The sequence below is a fragment of the Hyperoodon ampullatus genome, assembly GCF_949752795.1.
Source record: "Hyperoodon ampullatus genome assembly, chromosome: 5".
NCBI classification, from domain to species: Eukaryota; Metazoa; Chordata; class Mammalia; order Artiodactyla; family Ziphiidae; genus Hyperoodon; species Hyperoodon ampullatus.
In genome coordinates this window covers 80,809,120-80,822,074 of record NC_136918.1, presented here as the reverse complement: position 1 = coordinate 80,822,074, position 12,955 = coordinate 80,809,120, and the positions used below count along the sequence as shown (strand labels likewise).

General features: G+C 39.4%; 1 protein-coding gene across 1 annotated transcript in view; it reads left to right on the top strand.

The window, feature by feature from the left end:
* CFAP91 (cilia and flagella associated protein 91) overlaps positions 1 to 8,891 on the top strand; it is a gene marked incomplete at its 5' end in the record, with an annotated part of 155,610 nt that extends 146,719 nt beyond the window's left edge. Inside the window, one exon of the mRNA XM_079704207.1 lies at positions 8,597 to 8,891. The remainder of the gene's footprint in view (positions 1 to 8,596) is intronic.
* Positions 8,892 to 12,955: the final 4,064 nt, after the last annotated feature.

Genomic DNA, 12,955 nt, shown 5'->3' with positions numbered 1-12,955 from the left:
ATATGAAAGGAGAGAGATGAACTGAAGAAGGAATTGTTAAGCAAAACAAACAAGAACTTGTACATTTGGAAAATTCGCAGCCTATCCATATTTCAAAAAATGAGAAAATCCATTCTAAAAAAGAACACTAGGGGTGTGGCTGAACAGCTATTTGATAAAGAGTCTATGGAATTATAAGAGTAGGAACTCTGCCAGTTTGAAATGAAGGAATGGACACAAGATGAAGGAAGGCATCAGACTTCTTGGATTTGACAGGATGACGTGATAGAGCCATTATGCTGCAAATGTGCACAGTTCTTTAAGAAGAGGGAAAAATAATCCTGAAGGCTTATCAGCCACTTCCTCGATTTCAACAGGTCAGATGGCCTCTGCCCAGAACCTTAAGGATGGGACCACCTATGGCACCCTACCCTGGCAGAGGTGCAGCAACAGGATCCCCACCGAGGCTGTGGGGATGGGGGACAACAAAGCTGGAGGGGTGGGGCCATCCCCAGAGCCATTGGAGTAATGCTGCCATCCCAGTGGACCAGGAAGGCAGGACACTGAGCCGAAGGGGATTAATCTTGAGCTTTAAGATCCAATAGAATTTGTCTAGCTAGGCTTTGAACTTGCTTGGGACCCATTACTCTTTTCTTCCTTCTGATTTCTCCCTTTTGGAATGGGAATATCTGTCCTATGCCTGTCCCACCATTGTATTTTGAAAGTACATAATGTGTCTGGTTCACCGCTGGAGAGGAATATTGCCTCAGGATGAATCGTACCTTGAGTCTCACCCACGTCTGATTTAGATGAGAATTTGGACTTCAGACCTTAGAGTTGATGCTTGAATGACTTAAGACTTTGGGGCTGTTGGGATGGAATGAATGTATTCTGCATGTGAGAAGGACATGAATTTTGGGAGGCTAGGATGGAATGCAATGCTCTGAACTGTGTCCCCTCCCAAATTCGTATGTTGAAGCCCTAACCTCCAATATGATGGCGTTTGGAAATAAGGACTGTGGGATACAATTAGGATTAGATGATATCATGAGGGTGGGTCCCTCATGATGGGAATAGTGCTCTTATAAGAAGAGACACCAGAGAGCCTGTTCTCTCTCTCTTTCCCTGCCATGTGAGGACATAGCAAGAAGGCAGCCATCTACAAGCCTGGAAGAGAGTCCTCCCCAGAAACTGACCATGATGGCACCTTGATCTTGGACTTCTAGCCTCCATAACTGTGAGAAAATAAATTTCTAATAGCCAAAACAATCTTGAGAAAGAAGAACAACGTTGGAGGTACGATACGCCCTGATTTCAAACTATACTACAAAGCTGCAGTAATCAAAACAGTATGATACTGGCACAAAAACAGACAAATTGATCAATGGAACAGAACAGAGCAGAGCCCAGTAATAAACCCACACTTATATGGGCAGTTATCTATGACACAGGAAGGAAGAATATACAATGGGGAAACGCAGCCTTTATAATAAGTGGTGCTGGGGAAACTAGACAGCTACATGGAAAAGAATCAAACTGGACTACTTTCTCACACCATGCACAAAAGTAAATTCAAAGTAAATTAAAGACTTAAATATAAGACCTGAAACCATAAAACTTCTAGAATAAAACACAGGTAGGATGCTCTTGGACACTGGCCATAGTAGTATATTTTTTTCTTGCTATGTCTCCTTAGGCAAGGGAAACAAAGCAGAAATAAACAAATAGGACTATATCAAACTAAAAAACTTTTGCACAGTTAAGGAAACTATCAACAAAATGAAAAGGCCACATACTGAATGGGAGAAAACATCTGCAAACGATATATACAGTAAGGGGTTAATATCCAAAATATACAAAGAACTCATATAACTCAACATCAAAAAAAACTCAATTAAAAAATAGGCAGAGGGGGACTTCCCTGGTGGTCCAGTGGTTGAGACTCCGCCTTCCAATGCAGGGGACACAGGTTTGATCCCTGATCAGGGAACTAAAATCTCACATGCCACGGGGCAACTAAGCCCACGCACTGCAACTACTGAGCCCACACACTTTAGAGCACATGTGCCACAACTACTGAGATTGTGCACCACAACTAGAGAGCTTGTGCACCGCAACACCTGAGCTCATGTGCTCTGGAGCCCGCATGCCACAACTAGAGAGAAGCCTGCACACTGAAACGAAAGATCCCACATGCTGCAATGAAGATCCCACATGCCACAACTAAGACCCGATGCAGCCAAATAAATAATAACTTAATTTAAAAAAATAGGCAGAGGATCCAAGTAGACTTTTTCCAAAGAAGACGTACAGATGGCCAACAGGCACATGAAAAGATCCTCAACATCAATAATCATCAGGGAAATGCAAATCAAAACCACAATGAGATATCACCTCACACCTGTAAGAATGGCTATTATCAAAAAGACCACAAAAAACAAGTGTTGGCAAGGCTGTGGAGAAAAGGGAACCCTTGTGCACTGTTGGTGGGAATGTCAACTGGTGCAGCTACTATGGAAAACAGTATGGAAATTCCTCAAAAAATTAAAAATAGAACTACCATGTGATCCAGCAATTTCCACTCCTGGGTATTTATCCAAAGAAAATGAAAACACTAATTGAAAAAGATATGTGCACCCCTATGTTCATAGCAGCATTATTTACAGTTGCCAAGATATGGAAGCAACCTAAGTTCCCATCAGTAGATGAATGGATAAAGAAGATGTAGTACAGGGCTTCCCTGGTGGCGCAGTGGTTGAGAGTCTGCCTGCCGATGCAGGGGACATGGGTTCATGCTCCGGTCTGGGAAGATCCCACATGCAGTGGAGCAACTAAGCCCATGTGCCACAACTACTGAAGCCCACGCACCTAGAGCCCATGCTCCACAACAAGAGAAGCCACCGCAATGAGAAGCCCACACACCACAACGAAGAGTAGCCCCCACTCACCACAACTAGAGAAAGCCCACACACAGCAACAAAGACCCAATGCAGCCAAAAATAAATAAATAATAAATATTTTTTAAAGTTTCTCTTTAAAAAAAAAAGAGTAAATCCTGAGTTCTCATTTAAAAAGAAAAAGAAAATATGTTTCTGTTACTTAAGCTACCCAATCTAAGGTATTTTGTTATGGCATCCTGAGCTAAGACACTTACTATGTTCAAAGAAATGAAAGTCAATATGGAAATTTTTAAGAGAACTAGAAATGATAAAAAATGATATAGCAGATTTGAAGAAAATAGAAATTCTAGAATTTAAAAATACAGAAGTCAACATGAGAAACTCAGTGAATAGATTTAAGAACAGGATATATACAGCTGAAGAGAAAATTCGTAAATTAAAAGATCAGAATAATTTATCTAGAAAGAATCACAGAGACAAAGAATTGGAAACTACAGAAGAAAAGGATAGATGTAGTATAACTTAATCCTTAGGAAGCGACAAAAGGATAGTAGGCATGGACAACTGATTCAAGAAATTTGACTTCTAAGAGAAGAAATGTGTTGGGAAATCATACGAAATATGAATTTCCTAAAACCAATGAAAGGGTCAATGTTTAAGAAGGCTTCTTAACCCCAAGTAGACAAAATAAAAAGAAATCTATACCTAGATGCATTGGAATATGACTACTGAAAACAAAAGAAAAGAAAATCTTAAAAGTGTTGAGAGAGAAAAGATGAATTACCTTCATAAGAGCAATAATTAAGCTGAGAGTTGACTTCTCACCAGAAACAAAGCCAGAAAATACTGGAATGATATATTCAATATGCTTAAGTAGTATAATAAAATAGGATTCTATACCTTTCAAAAATATCCTTGAGAATGACAATAAAAGACATTTTCAGATAAATGAAACAGGAAATTTGTCACTAGGAGATTTGCCCTACAATAAATTACTAAAGGGTAGTCTTCAAGCAGAAGGAAAATTATCCCAGTTGGATGGTTGGAGATAAATGAAGGATCAACATGTGGATAAATATTTATTGATGGCATATAACAACAATTAGAAGAAACAGCAAAAATAGCAGCAGTACAGTTATACAACAACAATAGTATATAAGTCAGAAAGGGCATAGATGGGTTAAATTGTCCCAAGGCACTTGCATTGTCTAGGAAGAGGATAAAAGTGTCACCTAACATTACAGTTGATGACTCAAGGAAACATTTTGTATCCTTTAGGGTAAATCCTAAAGGATAGTGAAAAGATGTATGACATCTAAACTAATAGAAGAAAATGAAATAAATAAAAAACACTCAATACAAAAGGAGGACAAAAGGAGAGAAAAAGGAAACAACCAATAGAAAGCACTGAATAAAATGGTAGGTGTTTATCATTGATTCATCATTTAATTACATTAAATGTAGATAGACTAAATGCTCAAAGTAAAGTCAGAATTTGTCAGACTGAATTTAAAAAATAACTCAATTGTATGCCTTTTATATGTAAAATCTAAATATGCAGAATGGTTACAAGTTAAAGGAAAGTAAAAGATACCATGAAAACACCATCCACAGGAAAGCTGATGTTAACATATTAATGACAAAGAAGACTTTAAGCCAGAAAGCACTTACTAGAGCAAAAGAGGGACACTTCATAAAGATAAAGGTTTAATTCACTGGGAAGGTATAATGAGTCACAATTTGAATATATCTAATAACATGGCCTCAACCTATATGAAGCAAAGGTTAAGAGAACTGCAAGGAGAAACAGAAAAATCCATAATAATGCTGGGAATTTTAATCTCTATCAGGAACTGATATGGCAAGCAGAGGAAAAAAAACTAAAAAATAGAAGATTTGAGATATATAGTTAAGAAATTTCACCTAATAGACATTTATAGAATATTATACCCAACAACTCCAGGATGCAAATTATTTTCAAGCACACAGAGAACATTTGCAAAAATTGACTATATACTGTGTCATAAAGCAAGTGTCAACTATTTCAAAGTTGAAATCATGGCAAAGTGTGTTCTCTCATAAAAATGTAATGAAACTAGAAATCAATGACAAGATAATTCTAATTTGTTTGGAAATTAGGAAATTCAGGTGTAAATAATCTGTTCATCAAAGAAAATACCAGAATAGAAACTTGAAAATATTTTGAACTGAAAAATGACCAAAATGCTACATACATATCCAACATGTAAAATGGGACTGATGTGGTGCTTAGATGGAAATTTGTAGGCTTAAAGGCATTTATTAGAAGAGAAAAGGTGAAAGTAAGACTAAGTATCCTTTTCCAGAATTTAGAAAAAGAATGGCAAATTAGATGCAAAAAAAAGTAAAAGGAAGGAAACAAAAGTAACAGGAATTAATAAAACAAAATAGACATGTCTTCTGATTCTAAGTAGATACAGTAGGTAGCTTCAAGAATTAGAGAAAATTATGGATATATTGTAAATGTAACCTTTTAGAGACAGTGAAGAGCTCTGGCAATAAAGGGGAACTCGATGAACTAAAATGGTAGAGAGGAAAGAGTCCTTCCTAAGTGATCTAAGATCACTGGCCATTTTCTTCCCTTGAGGCACTGGCCAAATCTGGTTATAAGACTTTACTAAGGGAAACAGAAACCAGCAAGACTTTTAAAAACTGTGTGAGCAAGCATGATGGATTGGAATCTGGAGGAGCCCCAGACCTAAGGCCAAATTTCTCCAGAATGTCAGCTTTAGGTTTTTGGTAGATAACCCCTTTACTAGTAGAAAGGTGCTTGAATCTATCATGTGTTATTTAGCCAGCTGTGTCAATGTGATCCTCACTCAGCCTCATGGATTTATCCATTGTTAATTCATTGTTCCATGAATTTTTTTTTTTGTCAGAAATAGCAGAATATCCTAACTTTCCCTACCACCGTGATGTTTGATGGCTTAGCAGTGGTAGCATTTTTGTGTGATTTTTTGAGCTCAGAACAAGATTGAGATTTTTCTAAGAAAATTACCCTTAACCACCATCATGGAACACTGAATGACTTTGGAAATTAGCATTTGCTGCAGACTTGGTAATATTTTTAAATGAATCCAACCTAAAAATTACAAGGCAAAACAGAACCTGTATGTAGAATTTATACTATGGTAAAGTCATTTCAATGGCAACTAACATTGTCTGAATCACAAGTAATAGTAAGCTGCTTTATATACTTCCTGTGCTGCCAAAGCTAAAAAAATGAGGTGTCCATTCCCATGCATATTTGCAGTGAATGTATTTTCTGAGCTTAAACTGTACTTCCAGGAGCGTTTTTTGGACCTTGAAACAAGTGCAAAGGAAATTTCTATATTTCAAAGTTATTTAACTGTGCAGTGGAGGCATGTCCATCTAACCTTCATGGAAGTGATTAATCTGCATTATAATGATGTGCTAAAAGGCAAATATCAAGAGAAGAATCTAATGGAATTCTATAAATGCCTTCCAAGCAATAAATATGCACAATTAAAAGCACATGCTGGGCTTCCCTGGTGGCGCAGTGGTTGAGAATCTGCCTGCTAATGCAGGGGACGCGTGTTCGAGCCCTGGTCTGGGAGGATCCCACATGCCGCGGCGCGGCTGGGCCCGTGAGTCACAACTGCTGAGCCTGCGCGTCTGGAGCCTGTGCTCCGCAGCAAGAGAGGCCGCGATGGTGAGAGGCCCGCGCACCGCGATGAAGAGTGGCCCCCGCTTGCCACAGCTAGGGAAAGCCCTCGCACAGAAACGAAGACCCAACAGAGCAAAAATAAATAAATAAATAAATAAATAAATAAATAAATAAATAAATAAGCCAAAAAACAAAAAAGGAAAACTTAAAAAAAAAAAAAAAAAAAAAAAAGCACATGCTTATGGATTCAGATCAGTATTGCCAGCACCTATCTGTGAAAGACATTTTTTTAAAATGGAAGTATAGTTGATTTACATACTTTGTTGGTTTCAGGTGTACAGCACAGTGATTCAGTTTTACAATTCTTTTCCATTATGCGTTATTACAAGATATTGAATATAATTCCCTGTGCTATACAGTAAATCCTTATTGTTTATCTATTTTATATATGTAGTGTGTATCTATTAATCATATATTCCTAATTTTTCCCTCCCTGCCCCTTTCCCCTTTGGTAACCATAAGTTTGTTTTCTATGTCTGTGAGTCTGTTTCTGTTCTGTACTATTGTTTAGATTCCACATATAAGTGATACCATACAATATTTGTCTGAAAGACATTTTCAAAACTGCAATGGGGGGCTTCCCTGGTGGTGCAGAGGTTGAGAGTCTGCCTCCCGATGCAGGGGATGTGGGTTCATGCCCCGGTCCGGGAGGATCCCACATGCCGCGGAGCGGCTGGGCCCATGAGCCATGGCCGCTGAGCCTGTGCATCCGGAGCCTGTTCTCCACAACGGGAGAGGCCACAACAGTGAGCGGCCCGCGTACCACAAAAAAAAAAAAAAAAAAAAAACAACTGCAATGGGGGGAAGTCTCATTACACATCACCATTAACAGATGAACATTTGCTATCACTTTAAATTACCTGAACCCCAATTAAGCAAAATGTTATCCACTAAATAAGAGTTTCATTCTTTTCTTCAGGAGACCTGTATTACAAAAAACTGCAGGCAATTATTATTACTATCTTCTGAATTTTATCAATAAAATTTTGTGAAAATTTGTTTTCTTTCTTGTTATTTTAGTACCTACATAATATGCTTGATTTTGTCTTCTGGCCCACAAAGCCTAAAATATTTACTGTCAGGCCCTTTGCAGAAAAAGTTTGTTAATTCCTACTCTACAGCAGATAAAAAGAATGAAAAAGAACTAAAGACAAACACATGGATGAATCTCACAAATATAATGAGAACTGAAAGAAGCCAAAGCCAAAAAAACAAAATCTACAGTATGAGTCTATTTATATAAAATTCAAAATCAGCACTAAACTGTGTGTTGAGGAATGTACACTTAGGTAATGATATAAAGAAAAGCAAGGAAGTGATTACTGTAAAAATCAAATAAAAATCAGAATAGTGATTTCTTTTAGAGGGTTGTGATTGGAACAAAGTGGAAGCTTATGGGATTTTTTGCCCTGGGTGGTATTTACAGAGATGAGTAGTACACATTAATTCATTAAGCTGTACAATGATTTCTTTTTGTACTTTCCTTTGTGTGTCATATTCTGTAGTTAAAAGTTAGAAATACCTATGTAGATATACGAACATGTACATACATGCATTATGCTTGCAATATACACAGAATAATCCTAGAAAGATCAATGTGAACTTGGTAAGTAGTTGTTGTTGGCATGGAAACTGAGGACTGTAGGTCAGACTGAGGGGAAAGAGGCTTACTTTCCACATGTTTCTGTCCTTTTGTAGTTTGAATTTTTTTTTTACTATACACACATATTAATTTTTAAGTTATATCAGTTAATGTAAAGTCTTTTTTCAAGTTGTAGAATTTGGAAACTGAGACTAACTGAGGTGAGTTAGGAAACGTTTGGATCATGGGGCCTGTAAGCGGCAGAGCTGGGATATGTCTGGGGCTGTGTGACTTCAAAACCAGGACTCTGTGTAATTGTATCACAGTAATTTTTTGGATGTATTGATCTGATAATCATTGTTTCTAAAAAGATGATGTAATCATAAATATTTGTGTTGTTTTTTACAGACTATCATCTTTTTAAAAAGAAGCTGTACAAATCATCATAGAGCATTCCAGTCCTCTGTGCTTCTCCTAAGATGTGCAGCTCTTATGGGCATCTCAATATGTGATGCATGAGAGAACAGATTTATTTTCTTTAAACTCCCAATAATTTAAAATGATTTTCAGTAATAATAATCAAATGAAGGAGCCTTATTCTCTTTGGTGTTTCCCAGAGGCTCTACTTCAAGAGGAAATTTTCTCCTGTCTCATTTCAACATTTCGTTAACTATGAAGATATGTCAGCTTGTTGAATCAAATAAAAAATGTTACTGGATATTTAAGTGGTTTTGGTTTGCTATTCATAGTGCATTGGCATTATCTGTTAAGACTGAAAATATGCAATCCCCATGACCCAGCATTTCATTCTCACAGCATTTCATTCTCCGGAAGAAATACATGAGTATGTACACCAACAGGCATGACAAGAATGCTGTAGCAGTACTATTCATGCTGGCCCCAACTGTCTATCTACATAGGAATAGAAAAGTAAACCTTGGTATATCCATACAATGGCACATCAAGTCACCATTGAGCTTTAGCTCTGAGAAGTATATTCATGTAACACTCATGGAGAGAGTGCAGCTGGAGAGCAATCTGCCCATCCTACGTGTTGACAAGTGTCAGGGCTGAATGGATCTCTCCTCATTTAAAGATCAGTAAATAGGAAAAACAATAAATAAACAAAAGTATCCACAACAAATCAACATGGGACCCATGTAAAGAACTTATAAAAGAAAATGTATGTTATCTGAAAACAATAAAAGCTTATCTTAGAAAATATCTTACTGTAATAGGGAAGAACTAGTTCTGACTCCATGTTGGATCTGTTTCTTTTACTTTAACCTTTGCTTTTCATTGCTTTTGTCATTAGAGTCACTGTCTGTAACTGTAAGCTTAATGGCCTGCCACAGGGTACCCTGCTCCTCTGCCTGTTAAACTACAGTGCCTTTGTTCAGCTCACAGAGAGACATTCTGACCCTGTCCACCTATGAATGGCTACAGAAAAGAAGAAATGAACACATCCCCTCCTCAATGCGGCCAAGCAAGGAGATATTTTGCAAGATAAATGGCCTTTTTACTTTACTTCCTCACCTCCTCCCCCTCTCTGTTCTATAAAAGAAACTGGCATCCAGACCCCCATAAGATGGTTATGTTGAGTCTTTAGTCCGCCATCTTCTTGGTCTGCTGGCTTTCCAAATAAAGTCACTATTCCTCGCCTCAACACCTCATCTCCTGATTTATTGGCCTGTCATGCGGTGAGCAGAGTGAGCTTGGACTCGGTAACAAATTTGGCTTAGCCAGCCAGGAGCCTTGCTGCTTGTGGCTAGCCAGCCCCAGTCAGGGAATATTGGAGCAAGGCCCTAGCAGCTGCCAGGACCATTTGTCCTGTGGATCTTCCCTTCAGAATTCCCTGAAGTGGCACCAGCTACCCCAGCACTTGGCAGTTGGTGCAAGGAACTGACAAACTTCTATGAGTCGACGGACTCAATTCTGGAGAATAAGTTGCTCAGGTGTGCACACCGGGAGCATATTCCCCCCTCAATTTGGGCTTTTCCTTTATAAGACAAGCTAATTTGTTTGGTTGGGGTACCCTGTTGGAGGGGGGAATTGTTGGACTCTACCTGATTTGGGAATGGGTTCGCTGGTTTTGGCTTTGTGTGCGTCAATGTTGGAATTTGTGCTTTTTGTATTGGAATTTGTTTGCATCTTTTGTGTTTTGGTGTCATCAAACTTATAAAAATGGGAAATAACTCCAACTATCCTGAAGGAGAGCCCTTTGGGGGTGTATATTAAATAAATGGGCAAAACACAGATGTGAACCTATGACTAAGAGAGACATGATATACTATTGTAATAGGGTGTGGACCCAATATATGTTAAGTTCAGAAGAGCAATGGCCCCTGAATGACTCACTCAATTATTATACGATCTCACAATTAGAAGTGTTTTGCAAAAGAGCAAAGAAAAGAGATGAGATTCCATATGTAGGAGCATTTATACTATTGCATCAGGAGGAAAAGGAGTCAGAGGGCTTCCACCTTATGGTGCAGTGGTCTGAAAGGAAACCCAAGGGGAAACCTGTTCTACAAGGAGAAGAGGGAGAAAATGAGAGTGGGGACATGTTACTTCAAAATCTAAAGCCCCTCCAGCCTATCCAGCTCCCCCACTGGCCAAGCAGGCTGCACTGGCAGTTGTTTCAGCTGCCCCCCATGCCACCAACATATTCTCTCCTTTCACCACCTCCTGTTTCTCCTACCCATGGGGATCAAACAGAAGTTTCTATATTAACCCCTGGAGCATAGGGACGTGGTTTAGTATTACCATCTAAGACTCGACAGGGCACCCAATTTGGACTGGGAGCCACTTCAACAGCAGGGCAATTTCCCTTGCACTGATATCCTGTAAGAAGCCAGGGGACTCCCTTAGACTTGAGGCATCTGATTCTAATTTCCCCACAGGAGCCCTGGGTAACTTTGACAGTAGGGAACAAGTTGACTGACTTTCTAATAGGTATGGTGCCACATATTAAACACCAAGGTGGCACAGAAAGCATCTCAGTCTATCCCGGTCACAGGAATTTCTGGAGAAGTACAAAACCATTCATTCTTACAACCTCTTAGAATGCCAACTAGGGAACCTCACCCTGAAACATAGCTTCTTATATATGCCAGAGTATCCAATCCCCCTTTTTTGGGACAAGTCTCCTTTGTAAATTAAATGCTCAAGTAACTTTTTCACCAGAACAGCTTGACATCAGGGTCCCACCAGAGCACTCTTTTTTTTTTTTTTTTTTTTTTTTTTGCAGTACGCGGGCCTCTCACTGTTGTGGCCTCTCCCGTTGCAGAGCACAGCCTCCGGACGTGCAGGCTCAGCGGCCATGGCTCACGGGCCCAGCCACTCCGTGGCATGTGGGATCTTCCCGGACCGGGGCACAAACCTGTGTCCCCTGCATCGGCAGGCGGACTCTCAACCACTGCACCACCAGGGAAGCCCCAGAGCACTCTTTAAACCTACAAATGGCGCTCATGGAAACCCCAGAGAAGGAAACAAAGTCATCCTAGGAGAAACTTGCCTGTATCTTTGAGATTCAAATGTCCTATCTGGTTTTCTCAAGAACTCTCATCTCTGCCATCTTTTTAAAATGCAAATTTTGAAAAGAGGGTAAAGTAATTTAGAAGATTGTTGTCTATTACAGTACCTAGTGTGTAACCAGGCCTCCAACAAAATAGATGATGGTTAACATCTTGAGGAAATAGATCACATTTATAACATAAAATAATTGTAATAGTGTGATTCTAGGTATGGGAAGAAGCAACAAGGGAAAATGTCTCCTGGATCATAATTAGACAGAGGATCCAGAGAATCTTTAATTATCAGTAGGGCCTAATCCAAAAATTAGCACCTGGAGTGGCATATCAAGAATTTTTGCCTGATCTAGGATGAGCCTCCTAGCACCATGGGACAAAATCTGATCATGAAATGTCTCCAAAATGTTGGTCAAGTTCCTGACCAAGAGGAGAGGATTTGAGAAATGGAATATTTCCTGCCATATCAGTCATCAGCAATTGCAGCCCTCCAATGTGAGCTGGTGAACACTGAGGGAACTCAGGAAGGAAAAGAATACCTGCCATCTAGCAGCCATCAGACTGCAGCCACTCCCTATTGTGAGCCCTAAGGAAACTCAGGATGTGAAACAGCAGGATACAGGCCCCAGATAGCTGTGGTGCCTATCAAAGGAATGATTTCAGTGAGCCCAGACTCTTGCATCTTCCCATACACAGAAAAGCGCAAATTCCTTAACTTGAGATGTTGCCTCCTGGGTTTGAACTCCTAAAAAAATTCCCACCGAATAAAACATAACTCTCAACTTTTAGGTTGTGAATATTTTTTATGTTTCCAAGTGTAAAGTAGACACTTGCCAAAGAGGAACAAAAGAAGACAAATCTCAACATTTGGAACACTGGCACCGCTGGTGGACACTCCCAGAAAGATCCACCTGATGAAGCAGTTAGAATGGTCGTCACCCCTTTTCCCACAATACTGTGCAATGGACATTGACAGTGGGGAACTGTAACAGGAAAGAGCCAATTTTGACTCCATGCTGGATCTGTTTCTTTGACTTTAACCTTTGCTTTTTGTAACTTTTGTTATAATCATACATAATGGTCTGCCTCAGGGAACCCTGTCCCTCTGCCTGAATGTTAAACTAAAGTGCCTTTGTTCAGCTCACTGGGAGACAATCTGACCCTGCCCACCTGTGAATGACTGCAGAAAAGAAGAAATTAATACATCCCCTCCCCGATGCTGGCCAAGCCAGGCAAA